The following is a 5133-nucleotide window of genomic DNA, read 5'->3' as shown; positions in this document are numbered from 1 at the left end:
TGGACCAGTACTGGTCCATGGCCTGGGGGTTGGGGACCAAAGCTTTATAGCAGTATTATGTGTGGTAGTCTAACTGTGTGGTCTTGCTGATGCCTGAGTGCCTGGTGCGTATCGTAGCTCTGCCGCTGACCAGTTAGTTGTGATGTTAGGTATGTTACTTAATTTCTCTGTTCTTCAGTTCATGTGTCACATGTGGATTGTATTATCATCTACGTTGCTGGAATTATTAGTGAGAAAATAGGTGTAAAGTACTATGGCAAATTAATAAAGAACACAGACTCTGAAGCCAGATTGCCTGAGTTTGGTTTCCAGTTTTGCTACTCAAGAGCTGTGTGACCTGTGACACAGCCTCTCTGTGATTTAGTTTCCTCTTTTGTAAAGTGTTGGTAATAGTATCTATCTCATGGGATTGGTTGTTAAAGATAACTAGATGAGTCAGTATTTTAAAAGTACTTGGAACAAGGTTTGGCACATAGTAAGCATTAACTTGGTATTGTTGTTATCATTTTCATTGTTGTTGGTATTGCTATTATGCTGTTTTGTGGCTGGCACATAGTCAGTACTCAATAAATGATAGGTATTGCTACTGTCCTCCTTTCACAGATGAAGCTGTGGTTCAGGATGGTGAAATGATTCTCTCTTTGTCTCACAGGTAGAACTGGGCCACCTCCGCATCTTCCAGTTACAAACTCAGTGCCTGCCTCAGCTTCCCCAGAGTTCCTCAAGAGTAACGGAAGGGAGGTATAGTAATTGTTATAAAACTTTGCAAGTGAATAATACCAGTACTGTCACCTTTTGGAATTGGTTGTATTTTGAGACCTATTGTCTGTTTGTCTTCACAAGGTAATTATATTCCTTATTGTAACTAATGTTTCTTTAATCTTTACCAAGTTGTACTTTTTGTTGATAGACTAAAATTTTTGAAAAATCACTTGTTTTTGTGGTGGAAACAGACACAATGACAAAAGTGATAATTAGTAATCTTAACAGAAGTAAGCTCAGTATAGGATACCTAACATTTGAAAGTTAGGGTATGTTGTTGTTATCACTTGCTAATATTATGGAGGAACCATATGGTAAAAGTGTTGAAGTTATTTAAATCTATAACTCCTGATTAAACATAAAAGAGATAAGATAAATTTAGACATTTACATGTATAATATGAATAATATTTTCTTTTACATTCTTTCTCTTGACCGACTTAAAAGCATTTACCAGTGCTTTACTTTTCCAAGAAGTACCACCTTGATGATTGGTATTCCTTAATGAAAGCAAAGAAATAAAACCATGATAGCTATACTAGAAATGTGAAAGTCAAACTTGTATTTTTGTAGACTGCTTTTGGTGACATTTACAAGCTGCTTGTTTCTTAATAGTTCATTCCCAGTGACCTCCTCATTTAAGGCCAGGTTTTTGTAGGTCAGCCAGATTGGACAAAATTGTACATCATATGAAGGGATTTGGAGTTCCCTTTTCTGCTTACTGATCTTGCTCATAGCATTGTTTGCTAGCCTAATGATTTTTATCTAATCTCACATACTATTTTCATTTTTGCTCTACTAAAATTCGCAGTGGAAATTGTAATAGTATCAGAGTACAATTGTATGATTCATTTTTTGTGTGGGGTGGGGAGAGGCAGTCTGTAAGATACTCCTAGACTTTATGTCAATTTTTCTTTGCCATTCTCATATTGAAAAGGCAAGGTTTTTGTAATGCTTATTTAAAGTATTCATTCAATAAGTATTTATCAAGCCTCTGTACTGTGCTAAGATCTGGAGGTGAAGCAGTGCCCAGGATGTAGACAGGCCATATTGTCACCGACATCTAGAACATCTGCATACCTTCTCTGTGGCCATGGCCTCAAAGAAAACAGAAATTCTCTGTCCCATCTTCTCATTACCTAGAGGTCATAGGAGGCTGGATGGAATATGGCCTATACATGTTACCATATGTACAGAACAGAAAATTCCCCCCTGTTATAGAGCTTGCATTGTAGTGGAGGCAGCCAGAGAATAAACTTAATGTATAAATAAATCATGAGGTATTTTAGAAGGTGTAAGTGCTGTGGGAAAAAAACCGAAGCAGGTAAGTGGATGGGCGGTGCAATTTTAGATGTGGTGGTCAGGATAGGCCTTGAGCAGGCGACATTTGAGCAGAGACTTGGCTGCGGAAAGGGAGCAAGCCATGTAGATAACTGGGGGCAAGAGCGCCCCACTTGGAGGGACAGGCCACGCAGAGTCCCTGAGTCGGGCAGAGAACCACAAGAAGGGCAGTGTGGTTGGAGCTGAGGAGATCAGGGGATGTGAAGAGATGAGGCTAAGACCAAGGTGGTGGTGGCAGAGAAAAGCTGTGTCACGCAGGGCCTTGCAGACCATTCTATGTAGGAAGGTGAGTTTTGGGTAGAGGAGTGAAATAGTGAAATAGATTGATGTTTTGAAAGGATCAGTGAAGGGTGGTGGGTCAGAGAACCAGGTAGGAGGCCTTCAAGCAGCCTGGGCCGGGGTGAGTCAGGAAATGTAATGAGCAGTACAGATTTTGGCTTTATTTTGAAGGTGAAGTTATTGGGTTTTGCTGACAGATTGCACTGAAGCAAGAGACAGAAGTCATGGGTGACTTAAGGTTTTAGGTCTCAACAAACATGCAGTAATATCTTTCTTATAAATTTTAATTAAGAGTTTACTTGTTAAGTAGGACTTACCAAAGTTGCTTTTAACTATGCTGATACTAAAAAAGTCAGATTTAAATATTACAGAACTGTTTAATGAATGGTGGCCTTTATATTAGTATATAGAATTTTATAAATGAGAGAACATAGAGGACTGCTTACTTTTTTCACTTATGTTGCCATTAACTATAGGTTATTTCTGTTCTTTTCATGATGTCACAAGTTTAAGAATTTAAAAGCATAATTTATCTTTAATATTTAACAGGAAGAAAATAAGTAATTATATCACCAAACTAGCTGGTACTTCACATCATTTTTCAGCTCTTTGACTTTAGGCAAGTTGCTTGACTTCTCTGAACTATATTTTCCTCTTCTGTGAAAACAAGGAAGTAGCTACTTCGTTGGGATTGTGTTATGGATTAAATGCAATTATTTTATATATAGCTAGTTATAGTTGCTCAATAAAAGGTACAGGTTATTTTTGGCAGCGTCACCTTCATCCTCTTCAGTACTTTCTTCTCAGTGGCCTGGAATGGTTCCTAACCCTTCCATAGCTGCTTCTTCAGTCTGAGCTCTCCTTAGTCACATTGGTCTCTGGCTTGTAGGAATTTATGTTCTTTCATATCTTATCTTTTCAGACTCTCAGGACGTTGTACATCAGGAGATGAGGATATTTGGATATTGAAATAAGTTATAAATTAGTTGGAGGGGTAGGAGAGAAAGGTAAAGTCAAAAGCTAGGCTCATCCCTCTCCCTCATTCTCCACAGTCAGTTTTCCCAAGTTTGTCCTTTGTCACTGCAACTGCATGAGCTCCAGCCACCACGACCCCTGGCTTGCACCACTTTTCCTTTCTGCTCAGCTGGTTGGTGCTGTGGTTTGAAGACCCTGGCATCATAGATGAGCACATGGGCTTGGTGACTCTTGTGCCTCTTCCTAGTTGTAGGACCCTGTCCTTTAGTCTTGGTGTTCTTATCTTTCACACATTGCCACACTAGAAAAAAATTTTTTTCCTTGGAGCCACAGTATTTTATTATGAAAATAGAATAAAAACTTCAAAAACAAAAATGATCCTTTCTAATTTAATGAAAAATTTGTTACTTTTTATTGTTTTCTGTGTACAAGTTCTATGCGGCTTAAAAAATAGTTCACGTGGCTCTCAAGGTGAAGAGATGTGTGAGTCACATATGCTTCATGAGGCCCTGGGCTCAAAGCTAATGTGAGTTAAATACAATTTACATGGCAGTTAATGTGTTAAAGGAGGTGTGATAGTACTAAGTTTGCTTAGATGTAAAAATTTGATGTAGTCAGTATTTAGTGTACAGAATATAGCAGGAGACTAGTTTTTACTAGTCACCTAGTAAATAATAACTTTTATTTTTTAACTTTTGAGAGTCATAACTCCAAGATGGACTCATAGTTTGCTTGGATTATTTGTACAGTCTGTTAGTTGATGGTTCAGATTAAACCCCAAGCCATTCTCATGGGAATGAGTCAGATAATATGTGCTTGTGGATGTGCTTTTATCCTTCCCATCATGACAGTGATCCTTTATGGATCACTGGTCCTGGTCTCTCCTGGGTCATGGTAGAAACTGGGGATATTTTTCATGCATTCTAATCGATCAATTTGCCTGTTTCTTCTGTTCTTTCTCTAGCTTGCTTGCTTGTGTTTTTCTGGAGCCCCTTTCTTCCCAGTGTTGCCTGGGGTTAGAGTTCATGCTGGTGAATGATGTGTTTTCACTGGAACATAGGAGAGGTCACTTGAACTATGGCTGCTATTATGAGCCTGAAAGTAAACCTGGAGACAAAACCATCATCCAGAATAGCATGTTAGAAATGACACCACTGTCCTGGGGCATCACTGTCCACAAATATACCCCTTGTTCTCCTCAGCTTGTGTTCTGCTCTTGTTTTCAGAAGTTAGGAAATTGATAAACAGAGCCTCAGTCATTTTCACAGTTTGAAGTATTTGATTTTGAATTAGTTTATAGAATTGTACTACTGACAAAATTACCCATATATTAGGAAAGCTAGAACTGTATAGAGCTTCAGTTTGTATTATGTATGCTCAAAGAACAAAGGCACCAGGAGCCTGGTTACTTACTATCTTATTGCTGAAATGGAATGTGTTCAAATAGCTAAATTTTCGAGATGACCTTGACTATCTCACAGTTTGAATGGAAAAACCCAGTTGCTTTGTATTAAAAAAAAGTTGCTAGTACAGATTGTAAAGGTATTTTTCTGTCCTACTTTTTCAGTATGAATTTATTACTCACTTATATTTTGAAGCTAAGAAGAGAAATCATGCATCTTGGATCCCTCAATATTCCCTAAGCTAATTTTAAAGAATTTGGCTACCTCAAATTATTGTTTTTGTGTTTTCTGGATAGTTTTATAAATTTATAAACTTAATATGAAAGTATCAATCAGGAAAAATATTTTACTGCAAAAATATTTGGGTTCCTACA

The sequence above is a fragment of the Propithecus coquereli genome, unplaced genomic scaffold (assembly GCF_000956105.1).
Source record: "Propithecus coquereli isolate 6110/MARCELLA unplaced genomic scaffold, Pcoq_1.0 Scaffold28, whole genome shotgun sequence".
NCBI lineage: Eukaryota > Metazoa > Chordata > Mammalia > Primates > Indriidae > Propithecus > Propithecus coquereli.
This window is presented reverse-complemented; position numbering follows the sequence as displayed.